The sequence below is a fragment of the Epinephelus fuscoguttatus genome, linkage group LG10 (genome assembly GCF_011397635.1).
Source record: "Epinephelus fuscoguttatus linkage group LG10, E.fuscoguttatus.final_Chr_v1".
NCBI classification, from domain to species: domain Eukaryota; kingdom Metazoa; phylum Chordata; class Actinopteri; order Perciformes; family Serranidae; genus Epinephelus; species Epinephelus fuscoguttatus.
Genome location: NC_064761.1, coordinates 5789794 through 5809334, shown reverse-complemented (window position 1 = coordinate 5809334; position 19541 = coordinate 5789794). Strand labels below are relative to the sequence as shown.

The 19541-nt window shown below is 40.6% G+C and overlaps 1 protein-coding gene across 1 annotated transcript in view; it reads left to right on the top strand.

The window, feature by feature from the left end:
* Positions 1–19541, top strand: part of tbl1xr1a (TBL1X/Y related 1a) — a 69026-nt gene that overhangs the window by 25184 nt on the left and 24301 nt on the right. Inside the window, exon 2 of the mRNA XM_049588060.1 lies at positions 5473–5537. The gene's annotated coding sequence lies outside the window, so the exon portion shown is untranslated. The remainder of the gene's footprint in view (positions 1–5472; positions 5538–19541) is intronic.

The following is a 19541-nucleotide window of genomic DNA, read 5'->3' as shown; positions in this document are numbered from 1 at the left end:
TCAGTTGTGTCTAAACAGAGAGTCAGAGACGAGCTGAGCCCCTGAGCCACACACACCCACACACGCAATCAGAGAGACACACAGACACACACACACACACACACACACACACGCACGCACGTGATTTAAACAGAGCAGAGAGCAGAATTGCCTGCTGCTCAGCACAGAGAAATGGCGCTTGTGTTAACAGCCAGGCAGCTGCTGATGGACAATTGCGTGACAATGAAGAGATCAGGTTGCTTCCGCGTCCAGTGTAAACCCAGTGTAAGAACATAACGTGTACAATCTTGAGATGACGAGTTTCCTCTTTCTGATATTAGGGGTTCCCACACATTCATTTGTTTGTGGTGGGCTGCCACGAATAAAACATCTGTCACCACGTTTTTGATCTTCTATTTTTGGAATTCTATGTTTTCCGTTTTCTGAAATGGATATACCGTTAGGTTATGATTTGCTCTGCAGATGGAGCAGTGAAAACGAAACTTAACTGTTCGTTGTGGGGGTCTGACTTTTGCTTTCATTCACGAACTGCTGCTCATGTCATTCATCGATCCACTCCTTGACTCCAAACTCCACAAACTGCTGCCAAGGAAAAAAAACGTTCCACCTGTGCTGCGTTCACGGACCTGCAGAAACCTCAGAATTAAAAAAACACACAAAAAACAAAAGGAACAAGAAACAGAAACCCATTCTTATGATAATAGAAGATTATAGTTGAAGGTGAGAGTGACGTTCATATAATAATCCGTAAACAAGCCTAGTTAGCCCTATGAGCTAATACATGCTAATTTAGCCAACAACCGATTGAAAATCTGCAACAGCATTTTTTGTTGACACTAGATATCAAATGAAAGCCAGAGACTGCAATGACTTCAGTTGCTATGACCTAGAAATTCACCACTTATAAGCAAAAGGCAGAGGATAATGTTACCACATAGTCTGACCGGGCTAAGCCTCTCTTCCACAGGGCAGCTGCCATCCTCTCACTGCCTGCACTGCAGAGCAGCTTGCAAGCGAGGAGCACTCACTCTGCAGCTAGGAGGCCAAAATGTACCTAGAAGTACACTACACACTGAATGACAAAAATACACACACACACACACAAAAAACTGCTTGACCTGAAGAATCTCAGTCAACTCAGGGGTCCCCATTGATGATCTGAATCTTAAATTGCATCTTACTTGCAAAATTGCTTGACAACACGGTGCAGTTCCTGAGGGCCCGGCCACAGCAGCTACAGTGTGACAGTGTTGTGGTTGTTCTGCCTCTGTTTGACCAGTAGAAATACACAGCCAGATGGAATGTAGCTGTATAAATACCTTACCTTACCATTTGTGAATTGAGCTCTGGGTATGACCGCTAAAAAAAAATAAAAAATAAAAAAAATAAATAAATCAGTTCCTGACAGATTTCGGGCTTGTGCTCAATGCTAACTTGTTACACAGACACCAACCACCTGCCTGCACCCCCCTGTCTGATAAACAAACTGGCTAAAAATCTGACTTGATATACTGAAATGGCTCCAATGCTGATACTTGAGCTACAATACAATGAGCTGTGCTAAATAAAAAGAATTCTGGTTGGTTTTCCAGTACTCTAATCCTAATCAATAAGTCAAAGTAAACTGCACCAAGCTAGGGTGTCTTGTCTGTTCACTTAGTTGAAGTAGTGTTTTTTTTTCTGGAAAAATCACCTTTGGAGCTCTCTCAAATCTACCCAGTTGGTTATAGAGTGCATTCTGAAAGAACTGCAGAGCATCAGCGTTTCTCTTTGAACTTCTATCTAGCAGCAGCATCAGCAGTAGGGTTAGTGGATAGGTTGTTTAGATTAGCTTATATTAAAGGTGCGATGTTTGACATTCAGAACATTTATGTAGCAGAAAACAGCTATTTGATATGTAAAGATATGGTTCAGTAATGGCGCCCTGAGCACAGAATGAAGTCGAGTTGGTGAATACGAGTCAGTTCCTTCAGCTTTTTTGGGGAATGTTCCGGCCTGAAATGCCTGATTTCACTGCAGGTTTTGTAAGAAATTGTAAAGTGTGCATGTTTTAAGGCTTTTTTTTGCAATGAAATTGCAGTTAAAGTTGCAAATATAGTTTAAATTTTTGTGTATACTTCATTAATAATGCACTGTTCTGAGTTTGTGATTTCGAGTACGATAACGTTAGCACTGACCATGCATCTTTAATCTGATGAAATGATCTTTCGGTGCTTGCAGTAGATCTGGATGCAACAACCTCTGTCTTGGTGATTTGTTGAAAATGCCTTTCTGTAGGTGTTATTTGTCTTTAAAAAAGGGAATTGCCTTGCGTGGTCATTTGCAGTAATTTTTGTGTGGATATGAGACGTTTGTGTCACACGTCTGCATCTTCACAACTAGAGATGAGGTGAATGTGTGGTGATGATATGTGGGGGTCCTGAATTTGCGTTTCCTAGGATAGCGAAAGCAGCTACCCTGACATTCTTACCCTAACCACTGACCAGTCTCATCCTCTTGCCTAAGCCTAAGCAACCACACCGATGAAGGCAATGAGTATTAGCCAATCAGAGGCAGAGTAGGATGGGTAATCCACTTGCTATCCTAGGAAATGCATATTTGCATGGAGGACTGCCATGATTGGTGAAACTCACAGTTAACTGTAATGATTGGTCAAATTTGTGGGAAAATTGCGGTGACTGGACAAAATTGCAGAGTTGTGTTTAATTCATGGGGATTGGTTCAATTTGCGTTGTTTCATTCACAACATTGCCACATCCTAGACCTTCATCTTTCACTGGTAAGCTAATCATTACTGCACTGCCCTCGTATGGAGGTTAGTGCTGAAGCGCAGCGCCCACCCTCAGCTACTCCCCATTGGTGCTGCTGTATATGAGAGTATGCTGGTGTTCATCTTTCCCTGTTAAAATGGTAACTGATGGAGGCAGGAATAAAAACGCACAGGTGTTTCATGTTTCATTTTCGATCAAAGAGATAACAGACTGCTTACAAACCACATTCCTGTCATGCCAGGGCCATGTCCTCCAGCACGCCCTCAGCAACCTTCAACACTGTGTGTTTTTCTGGCCACACCCAACTTCTGCTTTCTCTGTGGTAACATTATCACTGCTTGTGCTCTGCAGCCTCTGCCAGAGCCTCTCCAACACTGTAGAGAAAGGCAGCAGAGAGAGGAGGGAGAGAAAGACAGAAGAATGAAGGGAAAGGATGACTAAAAGGAAAGAGGCACAGAAGGAATCAAGGTCAGGGAAAAAAAAGGGAAGGAAGCAGTGAGCCAAGAGAAGGAGCCAGGAAATGTTCAGTGATTTCCAGTGCACTTCTTAGTATTATGCAATCCAACAATGCTCTAACACCACCTCAGTCTGCAGCCATGATAATTACCACAGAATCGAGTCACAGTATGACCAAAAATGGAACATTATAGGCTTCACAATGGTAGTGTTGATTGCAGGGTTTTGCAGTGCATTGCTTTATATCTCACAGGTGTTCAGGCCATGTGCTGTAAACACAGGCAGTGAACATGCTGTCATGGTGTGTTGTGTCTCCCTCTGTCCTCACACTGAAGAGGTGAACCATTGTTCGGATTTCTGAATGAGTGTCAGTCACATAGTTAGACCATTCAGTCCTCATGTACTGCTGGCTGACACTTCACGGCATTAGTCAGGGATTATTACATTTTGATGATTTTAACCAGTGTAGATACAGACGGTGAAAATATCTCTCAGCCCTTAATAAGTGAGAAATGCACTGAAATCTGCTTTAAAGGTGTCTGACTGAATAACAGTTATGTTTATATACAATTAGGGCTGCAAGTAACAATTATTTTCATTGTCGACTAATCTGTCGATTATTTCTTCGATTAGTTGAATTAATCATTTTATCGAAAAATGTGTTAAAATGTTGAAAAATGTCGGTCTGTCTCTCCCAAACTCCAAAATTACGTCATCTAATGTCTTGTTTCGTACTCACACCAGTGGTTTTTAGTTTACCATCATGGGAGTCTGTGTGAAGCTGCCAATATTTAAACATAAGAAGCTGCAATAACAGTATTTTGGAGTACTTTTATAGTGCTTTTCTATGAAAAATGACTCAGTACTATACTAAAATAGTCACAGATTATTTTGATAGTCGATTAGTCATCAATTAGTCGACTAATCGTTGCAGACCTATATACAATGTGTCTCACCATAAAGGATTGTGTGTGACACTGAGGCCTAACGAACATGCATTCCCTTCCTCAGTGCAAAGCTTGTTGTTTGAGTTTCTAACCAGCATTGTTTACGTCTGCTCGCTTCTCCTCTGCCCTTTGCTGCAGTATTTTCAAGCTTATTGACACATTACCACCAAGAACAGTCTCTTTCCTAATTTAAAATAAACATGCAGTATTCATATTTATGTTACATACGCTCTAAAATGACAAATAATTCAAGTTCAAAATGTGTTTATCAGGGATGCATGTTATTGGATTTTTTTTTTGCCTGTGTCTGATATGCCGATATATAACAACTCATTTCACCTATAACTGATACAGATATCGGTATATCCACTTTTTCCCCACCTAATTTTAGTTATCATCAAATCTCTTCTATAGTGCAGTAACATCATATTATGCATGCATACTCTTATTGTGATAGCCCACAAGCAGATGGAGACATGAAATACAATACTTTTCAGTGTGTATAATATTCGTTCATTGTTCAAAATAAGAAAAAGCATGTTGGCCGATTCTGATAATTAGTTTTAAAGCCAATATTGTAATTTGCTGTAAATATTAGCATGTCGCAATACTATAGCCAATATTATCATGCATCCCTGTGGTAACTACTATAAATAAACCTTCCAGTTGCCTTTGGACTTTTGTGGAAAAATAGTTTGTGTTGAATATTCTCTTTATAGGTAGAGCTGCAGCGATTTTTCAACTAATCGATTAATGTCAACTGCTTAATTAATTGCCAAATTTGTTTGATTATTGATTGATGGATTTGAGTCTTTTTTTTTTTTTTTTTTTTAAGAAATTTAAAAAAATTAAATTTCTCTAAGGCCAGCTCCTTAAATGTAAATATTTTCTGGTTTCTTTACTCCTCTGTGACAGTAAACTGAACGTTTTTGAGAACAAAACAAGATATTTTAGGACGTCATAACAATCTTTAAAAAAAACACTGATTGACATTTTTTCACCATTTTCTGAAATATTATAGACCAAACAACTTATTGATCAATTGAGAAAATAATCAAGAGGTTAACCAACAATGAAGAGAGGCACTAGTTGCAGCTCTGTTCTGTTTACAGGTCTTGTACAGTTCTTTAGCATAGAAACACTGTAAAACTTGGGTTGTGTTTTGGTGTGATGTGACCTTTGACTTTCTATGCAACAGTACTGCCCATTTCCAAAGCACTTTCCAAAATACTTTGGTTGCCTTTCATCTAATCTACTCAGAAAGCCTCTAACTGAGTGTCCCACCCTTGTTGCTGCAGGTTCTGAGCCCATGGTACAAGGCCCTGACTGAACATACTGGTGGCGAAACAGACTTACTACTGTGGTGAGTGATCGATTTGTAAAATGTTTCTACCTGCCCATTCTCGCCATAGGTCATGCAGGATTAGTCTTCTGAGCTTATACATGAAAATGTGAACTATCTTTAACTCTCAAGGCAGATTTGATTTTGACATTTGTCCTTTCACAATAATAGCTTTTGAATAACCTGTTATTAGTTCTGGTGCTGGTTCATGTTACTTGATGTTTGTTACTAAAGTTTGTTGTTCATATTCAGGAAAATACCTCATCCTTTTAAAAAAAATCTTATACCCTTGATGATGATCCTTCTAAATATATCTCTTAGGTTACATTTGCATATTTAATTTGTTATTTGTTTGTTTATTTATTTATAAGTGTCATCCTTGTCACGTTCTTTGAGTTACTGGGCAGTTGCTAGCTTACAAATTATAGGATACCTATTGGCCTATATCATGTATAGATCAATAAAAACACCTACACAAAGAAGATTTTGTACTGCAGTCAGTAGTGTAGCAGATATGAGGTCATGTTGCGGAATTCTAATACAGTACACCCGGGTGAGTCACAGGACCATGAACATCTCGACAATCTAATGCAGTTCAGGACTGGTGCTGTACCAAGATCAAAAGTGAAAAGAAATGTGTTGACTAAGGGCTTTTTCAAGCTTATAGTTGGAATGCTGCTCCATAATTGGTGGATGAGTTGGTAAAGTTTTTTCCCTTTTAGTTCAGTTTCAAACCCCAATTAATTCTAAGGCTAGCTGCTAAGAAATGGTTGATTTCATCTCCCTGTATGTAAAGCGCACCTGGTTGAATGTCTTTTCCCACTTGGGAAGAAATAAAAAATAAAACGTAAATATGGTGTATTTTTTGGAGTATTTTCAGCATTCAGACCTTTCACACGAAGGCTGACATGAATATATTCTGTGCATTTTTCCTATAGTTACATTTTTGCATCATCACACGGTCATGTATTCACCATTGTTTTTACTATAACGAACCCACACTCAACTCTACACACAGGAGACTTGATCGTATCAGTTAATAATAGTCAGCTTATAATACTGGAGCTCTCTAGGAAAGACTATAACATCACATGCCTCAAATGTTGGTAACAATAATAATAAAGATAATGATGATGATATTTGATGTAACGCTACCACTTGTCTTAAATGGTCAGGTGTTGTATTACACCTTTCACAATGACTGATGTTCACAGATTAACGTCAGCTAATGCTGACACATGGAAATGGATGCTGTTCATATATTACATTAAAGTATGTTTTGCCCTCTTTTGTGGACTACTTACCATCACAAGCATGTCCAGCTGCTACACTTCCCCAGCTGTGCCTGTTCTATTTGTAGTCTTTATGATTTTTTTTTTTTTTTGGTCAAAGACTACACTATATTGTGAGATCAATGAAATCAATATCCATATTGTTTGACGGTATTAAGAGAATTATGTAATTGACATCCAAGAGATCCAGTCAGTGTTGATCAGATCGATGGATTAGAGGAGCAGCTGTTTGGGAGTAAAAGCAAACTTTTAGACCCAGCACAATGAATGGTTATGTTTCATTTTCACTGTGCCTGGCATTCTGCTGCTCTGTGCCAGGGTGCACGCTGCGAGAATGTGGAGCAATGAATAACTTAATGGTATACACTGATCAGCCAAAAAATTAGAACCACTGTCTGATGAAGTGAGTAACATTGATGATCTTGTTACAATGCAATGTTCTTCTGGGAAGCTTTTGGTCCAGAAATTCATGGGGATGTAACTTGATGCGCTCCACCTACCCAAACACCTGTGCAGATGAAGTATCTCTCCTCATGGCAGCAGCACTACCCGATGGCAATGCCCATCTCAGCAGGAAAATGCACCATACTACCCTGCAGACACTGCTCAGGAATGGCCCGAAAAATGTAAGAAAGAGCTAAAGGCATTGACCTGGCCTCCAAATTCCCCAGATTCAAGTGAGATCGAGCATCTGTGGGGCATGCTGGTACCTCAGAGGTACCCCCAATCCACAGTGGAGCCTCCCTGGAGCAGACTTGTCTCCGACATGTCAAGGCATGGACACAGGAACTCTGGAGGGTGTCCTGTGGTGTGTGGCACAAGGGGCTTTGGCTTCAGATCATTCGAGTCCTGTCAAATGTGAGGCGGGGTACCAGTAATTCTTAAGATGCTTGATCACATTGGAGTGAGGGAGATTTGGAGGCCAGATTGACACCTTGAGCTCTTTGTGACGTTCCCCAGGCAATTCCTGAGCAGTTTTTGTGGTGTGGCATGGCACATTTTTCTGCTGGGGGAGGCACTGACACTGGGGAGTAACGTTGCCGTGAGGGTGGGTTACTTGGCCCACGGCGGTGTTTGGGTGGGTGGAGGGCATCAAGTGGCATCCACATGAATGCCATGACCAAAGGTCTCCCAGCAGAACATTGTATTGTACATAATGATCAATGTTACTCACTTCACCCACCGCTGGTTTTAATATTTTGGCTGATCGGTGTATATTTCAACAGCACTCCTAATGAACAGTGCTGCTTCAAAAATACACAATCAAAACGTGGTGGCAGATGTTTAATCGTGGCAGACCGCCACAAGTAAATGAATGTGTGGGAAACTTTGCAGCTGTGGGAAAAAATAAGTTCTTCAGAAAATGAAAGTTTTGGATTTAGTGTGGATAGGCTCATAGTTATCTTTGTTTGGTGTGAAAAGGTCTTTAGGCAGTTGTTTAACTTAAATTCGCAGAGTATGCCATGTAGCTGGGTCAGATCAAGGTTGGAGTCTACAATACACAAGTGGTGTTGTTGGTGCCACTGCTTCCCCGCATTCGGACATTTCCCATAAACCCTTTACCATAAACCCTGCTGCTTCCTGTATCCCCTCTTCTCCCCGGTGTTTTATTTTACTGAGGAGAACAAACGTGTTGGAAGTGAGTTTATTTTTGCTCTGGTAACCATCCGTGATTTGAAAGCTTTAGTTTGATTTCCATTTGAAGAACAGCACACTCTTCCTGTTTTGAACTGTTAAAGAATCCAGCAGATTTCCTGTGAACTCTACCCAGCAGTGCACAATGTACAATACAAGACAGGACCCATAGAAGCTATCAGTCTCTATGGTGATGGTCATGTTTATTTACGCTTGGATAGCCAAGGACTTTCTGCCTGGCTTGGTGACATTGTTCATTTGGTTCTCTGCTTGAACCAAGATGCTTTGCTGTGACAGCTATGCTACTGCTCCCACCCATTTTGGCAGCTCGCTGTGTTAATGTCAGGTCAGCCTTATTGGAAGGCTTTGTTTTCCTCTCTGCAGAGCCCTCAGCTCTGCTTGTTTTATCTCATTCATGATGCTGTAACTCAGCACTGTAGTTCTTAGTCATCCAGTGTGTTGTTTACATCAGTAGATTATACGCACTGGTGCATGGTTCTCATTTTCATAACAGTCAGCACAAGAAACCAAGAATCACGACATTTTTGCATATAGCACAGGAACAAGTTTTCTATTGTGATGTTAATGTGTAACAGATTGATCAGGTTGTTCAGGGAAAAGGAACATGTGATGTCAGAGGAGCATATAGGCCTCAACTGCCTGTTTTACTGTGTGATTTTATCCTTGAGTATTTTGTGTGTTTTTGTTCTGAAGATGGCATGGAGCTCAGCTTGCTCTGGTGTTTTGGAGTAGCTCTATACTAACTTTGAATCAGAGCTTTGTAGGCCAGGAGTTAAGGACAACCAACACAACAGTTTGTATGTACCCTAAAGAAACCTTTGATTTTCCAAACTCTGTCTTTAATTTCACACTGATATGCTCTATTGTTTCGCACATGCAAAATGTTTTTCAAACCATAGGAGCAAGACAAAATGACATGACTGACACCATTACAGAGTCTTGCCTTTCCCACTGGTTGAAGGGGAAATTTGGCAGGGTGTCACATTTCTAGTGAATTGCCAAGAGTCTTTAGAAAACATGGCTTCTGATTTAAGGATGTGTTTTGTTTTCTTTATTCATGCAGTTGTGTGGAAAAGAGAGAAGAAAGAAGTCTTTGTTTTGAAATGATTCAGCCCACAGTATTGATTCAGTGGGGCAGTTTGCCTAGAAATTAGCTTGTATGCTAGGCCTCCTTCAGAGTGTGCCCTCATTCTAAAAAGTACACCACAAATATTTCAGACACTTCTCCAGTGGGTCCTCAAGGAAGCCAAAAATTTCACACCTCTTGCAAAGGGTTTGTCCCTGGTTAACCCTGGTGTGCAAAAGCCTCTTATGTCCCATAGAAGGTATAGTTTGATATATACAGGCCTGGGCAATAGAGCATGAGTTTACATTTGCCACTGCCCTTTTTTTTTGTCTCTGGCAGAGATACTTCTTCAGTTATACTTCTTGGAGCTTAGTAAGAGCTGTGCAATAAGACAGTCTAAGGTTACCACAAAAATATGCCACAAAAGTCATGGTCAGGCTCTTGAATGAATTACACTTCATTTCAAATACTTACAGTCACAGTCAAATTTTAATTTATTTGACAGCCACATTTCTTTCAGACAGTTACAGGATTTGATGTGTTTTTGGATAAACTGCGTGAATTATTGTCCTGTAAGCGACTTACTTCAGAGAGCTTTTCCCCCTCTTCAATAATGAATTGATGTACAGTCCTGAGGACAAAGTGTGAGCTGGGAGAAAATGGCAGAGCACCAAGAAAATAGAAAGAAGATAGGAGGGCTATCCTCACTATCCAGGGCTAGCATGTTTCCAGCCTGCTAGCATATTAGCTTTTTTTTTTTTTTTTTGTTGCAGCTACATTGGTTTACTTACTAACTCTGTGAGTAGTCACTACATCCACTTCTAGCACTAGGGCTGTAACTGGTTTAGGATTACGTCAGTCCAATCAGATTTTGCTGTTCAATACAAATGACGATTATTTTCTCTCCATATGAAGTTTTGAAGTTTGAACGGGCTGAGCAGGATGTTAAGTGTGTCAGTGACATTCACGTTATATAGTAAATAAGTTAACTATTTAACGATGGATCAGAAATGTGCAACAACATTTTTTGCTGACACTAGGTATCAAACAAAAGCTAGAGACTGGCTCATATTAACTTGCTGTGAGTTGTAAATTCATCACTTCCTAGCAGAAGAGAGGAGATAATGTTGTCTTGGTGCATTATTGTACAAAGTCTCTCCCCTCTGTGGCACAGCATTGTGTCTGCAGCTGTCTGTAACAAGTATTGTGAAAGTCGAGCGCTCACTCTGCAGTAAAATCTGGGAACCAGAACATCCCCAGAAGTACACTGAACAGCACACTGACTTGCAAAAAAAAAAAAAAACTGCTCAACTTGAAGCAATCTCAGTTGACTGAGGGGTCTCTGATGATTCAAATCTCCAGCTTTTTAAAGGGGCAGTCCCATCTAGCACCCCCATATTTCATGAAGATATGTGGATAAATTTCACAGTGCTACTATATGGTGTCAGTTGACCTTTAAACTAATGTTTTCATTCTAGATGCATGATACATGAAATGTATCGTACATAGAGCACAACTTATTTACTATTCATTCTTTATGTAGTTGCATTTTAGTTTGTTTTCTTTGATTTTGGTCCTCCTCTTCTTTTCAAAGGAAGTATTTTCTAAACATGACATGGATGAGCTTTATCATGGGATAGTACATTTCTAAGATTAACAGACAACAGAGTGCAGCAGAGATGGGTTTTGGTTAGATATCTAAAATAAAGTCTACCTAAAGTAAATGTCAAATACTCCAGTTGTGAACTTGAAGCTTTTACATGTCTTGAGCCCTGTATACACTCTGCGATTTTGGGCTGTCCCAGATGAGAGATGATCATCATGAAAGAAACGTGGCAATGTATTTGGTCCTGGCTCTGAAACAGTGGTCCTACGTTGCACAGTAACAGAGGTTCAAAGATGGCAGATATCAGGGAGCAGTCCCATTAGCTTTTTGTCGAGGGAACCAGAGTGACGTTACCATCTGGTTTGGACTAAAAAATCGTCATCCCTGCAGCAATAGAAGAAGCCATAGGAGTCAATTATATGTGCAACTCAGTCGGCTGTTAAAAAATAACAATGAAGTGTATCACTTTGATAGCAGGGAAGAATTTGACTGTTTGCAGTGAGCTGTAATGATGACAAAAGCTTAGAAAATAAGTTGAAGTTGAAAATGAGTTTTTTTCATGCAGTTTATATCAAGAGACTGAAGCTTCAATTGCTCTCTTCATGCATAACTCCCACCCAACCTCCGAGCTCCTTTGTAAATGAATAACTAACAAATTATCCACTTAACTGAGCTTACACATGACCCACACATTTGCTTTTATGCTTAAACTAAGCCACATTTGTTTTTCCTTGTATTAAAGTTGTGTTGTGGGTGGCAGGTCATTCTAAGTTTCCACAGGAAATGAAGTTTACCACATCTTATTTTAACCCAAGACTCCAGCCACACTCACACCTATCTATTGTCACCTAATACCCCCAGCTGTCAATAAATTGGCTCATCCTGTTTGTCTGTCGCACTACCTCCGCTTCCTCAGTCTGTTACTGGAAATAGATGCGTGCCAGGTTCTTAGGTAAGGGTCTGTGGATTAACAGCTTACTACAATAAAACCACTCAAAACAACTGAAACAAGGCGTTAATCTGGGTTGTTGGCACAGTGTAAAGACTCTGCAAACTCTTTACAGAATGAATTCATTAGCATTTGTTAAGTTTGATTAAATGTTGCACTTAAAGATCAATCAAAAATCACCCAAATATATGGAGTTTAACATATTAAAATGAGTGTCAGGGTGTATAATGACATTGTTCTTGGGCAGCTGATGCTTTAATGATTTATGTCATGATCATTTTTACCATCATGCTGCAGTTAATATTTTTCTGATGCTGCTGACTGATAGTGGTGACTTAAACCTTGCTGTAATTTTAGCTGTAGCTTCTAGTTCTGTAGTTATTTAAGGTCTTTTGTCATTTCAGTGATCGGGGTGTTTGTAGAAACACATCTCACCCTTGATGTTAACTAGTGTACCCCTGGCCCATGATGGTTTACTTTGTTGTGTTTGTCCACTTGCGTCTGTTGTGGTCAGTGTGGTATCCAGTACCACTGTGTGCAAAGCAAGCCGTAACCATGACTTGTTCCTGGTATGTGTGACAGACTTTACCTTCTAAAGAGATCTTTAAGTGATTGGGATTCTGACAGTGGCAAGGTTTTCTAATCTGAGCCAGCACGGCAGCTTGCAGTGAGATAACCACTGTTGAATCGGTGGCCCTCACTGACCTGCTGCATTCAGATGGACACGAGCTGCCTAGAGCAGGTTTAGCTGCCCATCAAGTGAGGCTAGCTGGCAAGGCCTACATGCTACCATCTGTCACCGACAGACAGCTAGCCTCGCTGACCTCGCATAGGCCATGTGAGGCAGAGCTAGGCTTGTCAATGCAATCTGTCACTCCAACAGACCAGTAACCCTGGAGAGGGGGAGGGGAGAGCTGTGTGCAGATTGGAGTTCATTTCTGTTGTCATTGCACCTTACACCACTGCGCAGTGGAACTTGAGTGGGGTTTGCAGCGCTGTCAATCTATAACTTGAAATGTTTTCATATTGATTTATGTATGAGTTTTGATTGCTGAAAAAATCTATATTTTCACAACTTTTTATGTCAAGTGCTAGCTAAGAACCTGATTCTTAAAGAGCTAACCTGCTATTACTCTTTGGTCTTCTGCAACACCAACAATAGTACAAAGTGAGCAGAGACACATTGAGCAAACCTCTGGGCATCTTTCTAACTCCACACCTTTTAAGTTTTTTCATTTTCAAACTTAAAGTCTTCACCTCAACTAGGCTTGCTGCGGCAGTTGGTGTTACACAGTGTTTGTGCATTCAATGATTGCCCAATCCCCTCATTGCTGTTTTTCCTTTTTTATGCCTCTGTGCTGGTGAGGCTATCGGCCCGTCTGTCTGTCCGATCCATTCTCGTGAAAGTGATATCTCAAAAACACCTGAAGCGAGTTTATTCAAATTTGGTGCCAACATCCCCTTTGACTTAAGGATGTGGTTACATCGCTGTAGCCTCCTACAGACTGTGCAATTTTAGCGGTCTGATAAGTTAAGTGCAAGCCACACTGTGTGGCTGCTGATGTGCTACCAGCAAGTTTGATGTATGCAGACTGTATGCTGACAGCACCTACTGAATGACAGGCTACAATGTACGATGCAATAGCTTCCCATACAGAGTGTGCAAGGATGCTGCACAGGTTATTACTTCTCCAACTGTGACGCACAATATAGAGGGTGGGCTCTCTATACTGCGGTGTGTCTGTGTGTGTGTTTGCTGTTTGTTTATTTCCATGCTTCGTTCTTCTTTACGCAATCATAGTAAGAGCTGGAGGACACATCATACAGGCAAGGCTTCTGCTGCCACAACTCCACAAGGTTTTCTCTTGGCTGGAATCCCACACATTCCTTTTACCACATTTTGCCTCCATGGCAAGCTGCTATCTGTCTGTTTGTTTGGGTTTAGCGCCAGTGCGTCATTTCATGCTGCATTGCTATTGGTTGGTTTGTAGACGTAGGTTGTTACAGCAGTCACACAGTAAGATGGCCATCCTAAATTTCTGACACTATAAGAATTTGATCCCAGGCTGTCTTTGATTGCAATACCGTGACAACGGCCATCCTTGAACCTCTCTCATTGTGCAACATAGGACCACCACTTAAGAGCCACGACCAAGGATATCGCCACATTTCCCCTGGCAGCAGTCTGTTGCCTGCAGCTATTTATCTAATGGCGCACCATGGCTGCACCTGACTGTTCCATTGCTCCCTGCAGTAATTCAAACTGATTCGTGTCAACTAATACTGAAAATGACAGTTGCCTTGTTTTGTAGACAAATTTTTGGTGAATGATAGCGGTAGTGCTGATTTCACTGACCAAAACATTGCTTTTCCTGTGACTACTTTATAATAAAAGCAAACGCATGATTCACCAGTAATACTCTTTTAACAGTAGGAAATGTTTGGTTTGCAGTAGTAACTTAAAGCAGCGCTCTACAGATATTGAGAATTACTGATCTGATCTTTTCTGGTAAAATGTCCGGTGCAATCAGTAACACCGGTGTTGTTATGACTTCGACCAATGAGACACTTTCCTCACTGAGTCACTCCTAGCCTCAAGTAATGCTGACTCATGTGGCATCACTTGAGGCAATTTATCAGTTTTTGCACAGTTTTCTCTGGAGACACAAGACGCTTTCCAACGATTTTTGCACATGTCCAATAGGACTCTGAAGACCTGTAAACAGACTAAATGAGTAAAAGCAGTGGATGGTCCTATCTAACATTAACGTTAACAAGCATGCTACCTTTTGAATGAATAACAAAGCAAGTTAGTTTAAGCTCAGGTATATTTTTGTAGTACAGCTCCATGTTTTGCACATCTGCAGTTCTTTTGTCTGGATTATAGCCACAGGTATGGATTACTGCATACTGACACTAAACCATCTTTGGTTTTGGCTCACAATTTATTTTGCCTGTTTATGATAACAACAATAAGTGAGATTCTATTTTTCATGTGTGACTCTAACTGGGGTACAGGACTATTGGATGCATTTTAGAGAGTGAGAGACTATGAAAAATATCAGTTTGCCTTAAATCCTCCCATCCCCCGCTGCCTTCTGAAAATAGGCCCACACTGCCAGGTCTCAGACAGATTTTTTTAAATAGGAATGAGCCCCATTTCCTCCTGCAGAGTAGAATCAGAGCAGCAGCCATCACAGCTTGGGTCTTCCTTACGTATTGATGCAGCAGAATCTTCAAAGAACATGAAACCTACATGGTGGATATTATTATCACAGCCCGGGAGGGACCAAAAAAAAAACAAACAAAAAAAACCACACACATACAATGCAGTAAGGCACATTAGTGTGGGGTGGCAGTTTGTGAGTTTCCGCAGCCATTTTTCAGGTTTTCAGGGTAAACACCTGCCATTTACCAAGTAGCAAAAGCCTTTGTTATCAACAATGCTGTATGGATGTAGATTTTAACTCAGGAAGTAGGTGATGGACCTATGGATGGATTATTTTCTTTGCTCTCTCAGAGTTGGATGGTAGTTTTGTCAAGCTAAGTGTGTCCAGTGTTGGTTGATTTTTTGGCGGAGCGGGTTTAACATTAGCTTGGCAGTCAGCGGCTAACGCTATCTCTGGATGGTGGAGTGTTAGGTGAGAAACTACAAAAGTGAAAAAAGCTTGCACACTGCAGGGCTCCTATTTAGTGAGGTTTATTTCACCTAATAATGACAACATTTCAACCACTGCTCTGAAGGCTTAGCACCTGCACAGTTCTGTTTGTGGATGTGCGCGCTGTCTCATTGTTCCTGAGTGTTAGGTGAGCCTTCATATTCATAGTATTCTCAGAGTATTTTTTCCTCATATGACACTGCTTGCAAATCGCAAGTGTCATATCCAAGTCCTCCTTTCCCTCATTGGTAAAAAAGTCCAAAATAAGTCCCGACGTTTAATACAAATACTGACGGGGCATTTCTTATTTCTTTCTCCAGTGCCTACATCTTTGTTTTGATGAACTTCCTGGCAAATGCCACTGGCTGACACCTCTGCTGACCTCACGAAGAAAAAAAAAAAAAACATTAACAAGATCAAGTGGACCAAAAAGCAATTGATTGTATCGTTCTGGGACTAAAAGTTGTATTAAATTGTGTATTTGCAAAATGTAATAATGTACATAATAAGAGATCAATACTTTTACGATACGTTTATGTATCGATACAATATCGGCATGCAAAATATTGCGATACTATGCTGTATTGAGCATCTGGAGCATCTGTAGATTAATTCCACAACCGATATATTATGATCCACTAAAGTTAGGCACAATACGAGATGAATAAGTCAGCTGTTTTCGTTATCTTTGCTGCCTTCTCGACTGTAAGGAAGCCAGAAGGGACAATTCAATCAGACGCAGCTGTTCCACGTGTATGGTCTAGAGTGGCTGGAATACATCTGCAGGGTAGACATTAGCACTCTACTGAGTGCACTTTTCTAGTTGCAGGATGTATTTATCAATTGAGAAGGCTCAGCAGAAACTGCAGTATAATTAGCAGTGGCTTTACAATGTATGAGTAGTGACTGAAGTTGGTGTGTGTAATGCATGCACTGGCAGCAAAAACAAGCGCCACTTACGCACTTCCCTTATGTCTGCATGTACATCAGTCATGCATGTTATCACTTCTGTTGCAAAGAAGAATACTTGATTGGTATAAAGTTAAATGTGTTGTGACAGCAAGAGGCGCATTACCGCATATTGATAAGGTGTTATATTTTTATCACACGACTTTGAGCAAGCTACAGCCTTTGATTGGATGTTTCATTAGCCCATGTTTTGGTTAATGAATTATGTATGCCAGTTGATAACCAAAGGCAAATATGATTTACTTAGTGATATTGATTTCATATTGTGAGGGACAGAGGCTCTCTCACTCTGAGTAATATGAATTCAGTGATGCTTCCTCGGTAACGCACCACAATTAGGAAACAGGGTATATGCTGCATGTATTTAATTGCTGTGTCCTGATTTTCCTTTGGTGTTGATTGATAGTCTTTGCGGGTCTTTCTCTCTCGTCCTTGCTCGTTGAGCTGTGACTTGATTTAAGATTTACTGTACAGGCCAGTTTGCCACTGGCAGCAGTCACAAGGGGAGAGAAGGAGAGGGAGAGAGAGAGATGGAGAGAGGAGGGAAGAAATGCAGAGACAGAGATTCCCCTCTCTCCCATCCCCCTCTGATCTCCCACACTGTCAACACAGAGGATCCTCGCTGCAGATGGTGGCTCCACAGCGCCACTGCAGTGGGATGGTGGTGGAGGGAACTACAGTGCTCTGTTTACAAACTTGTGGTCCTCCCTGGGCATTGCTGCTGTCAAAAGGGATTTGAGCAGAGGGTCTCAGTGAACTGTGACTCAACAGGCTGCAGGTTTTTATTTCAACCCAACACAACAGCAGGCAATTTGACTTTATACTCAGCCTTCCATCTTGTTTTAAGTGTACTGATCCAAGCTGCTGTCGTATTTGATTCAAATAAATTGTGCATGCTCTACAGCCTGACTGTTCTCTGTACCAAATACCATAGACTATGAAATGAAATTTACTGTTATATAAATTTGTTACGACTAATGTCTTGATTATCAAGAGTTGCTTAATGTTATTATCTGCCTCATATTTATGTTTTGTTTTTTTTTAAATCAAGAAGAATTTCTATCATGAGTCAATTACATTGTGCAGTTTCCTGTGTTTAAGAAAAGTATGTGTGGGTAAGGCAGGTTTAAATATTCTCACTCTGTTTGACTGTTTGCTTGTTTTAAGAAGACAGGTGTTTAAATTCACTCTACATAGAATTGAAATATGTCCAACTTTGGCACCTTCCACTTGTAAAATCAAATAAAACTCTTTGGAAGATTACAGTGTGTGCTGCTACATTCAGTACTGTGCCTGAATGCACTCTGAATAGAAACAGATGGAGGACAGAGGCTGCAGCTCCTCTCACGTCCTGATTTTACTATGCAGGCTGTGCAGACACATTGTAAACCAATGGGCCTAAAAGTTGCATGTCAGTGTAGTGTTGATGCTGTCGCTTTAAATAACAGTACACAATTGTACATTTATTGGGTGATTTATGCCTGTAATAAGCTACAGGCACATTCTACTACCCTGTATTGATCTTGTCCACCTTTGAGCTGGTTAACTGGCATCCCTAATAGAAAGATAGATACACACATAGAGTGGGGAGGGGTCTATCAGTGAGAATGAGAGCTTGCCGCCTTGTTTTGTCTCTCAGTAACTTTTAACTTTGTAACAATTAATTGTCACAGTACTCTTTTATGTGAAGGTATTGTGCTGCAGGTCTAACTGTATAACTTGGTGAGCGTCTGAGTGAGTCTGCGTCAGAGGATCAAAACAAACCTCACGTTAATTTTTTTTGTATTCATTTTTTTAAGCTATTGAGCTCTTTTACAGAAACGATTCAGAATTCTTTGTGTCATTGTTTGCTGGAGTACAGAAAATATTCTTTGTTCTGTCAACATTGGGTTGTGTCGTTAATGTGCTAACTGGCTAACTAGTGTCTTGAATACATCCTGTCGGTCTTCTGGTTTCCTTTTTGAATGATCATGCAGACGTAGGAACTAGGGATGGGTCACGATTTTCGAATTTTCGAATAGTCGTTTTATTTTGAAAAATCAATTTAATTCAATTCAATTCAATTCAATTTTATTTATACAGCTCAATATCACAAATCACAATTTGCCTCACAGGGCTTTACAGCATACGACATCCCTCTGTCCTTATGACCCTCGCAGCGGATAAGGAAAAACTCCCCCAAAAAAAACCCTTTAACGGGGGAAAAAAACGGTAGAAACCTCAGGAAGAGCAACTGAGGAGGGATCCCTCTTCCAGGACGGACAGACGTGCAATAGATGTTGTACAGAACAGATCAGCATAATAAATTAACAGTAATCCGTATGACACAATGAGACAGAGAAAGAGAGAGAGAGAGATGCAGTTAATGACAGTAGCTTACAACAACATTATTGAAAGTAATAATATTATAGTTATAGTTCTGGCTACTGTGGTACAATATGTTGAAAGTATGTATTAATATCTGGTAGTATACATGTGTGACAATAATCATATGTGTATAATAACAGTAGAAGTATGACTAATGACTAATGATGGCAGCAGCAGCAGGAGGCATTTGCAGGACCACGGCAGCAGCACAACCACACACGTCACGCTGTCCAGGCACCGCTGCGATATGAGTTAATCTGAGAGACAGTGGAGCACAAAGGCTCCGGAGAAGAAGCCGAGTTAGTGACATCCAGAATGGCCGAGTTAGCAAGATGCAGTAATAGAATACGAGAGAGAGAGAGAGAGAGAGAGAGAGAGAGAAGAAGAAGAAGAAGGTGCCCGGTGTATTATAGGGGGGTCCTCCGGCAGACTAGGCCTAAGTCAGCCTAACTAGGGGCTGG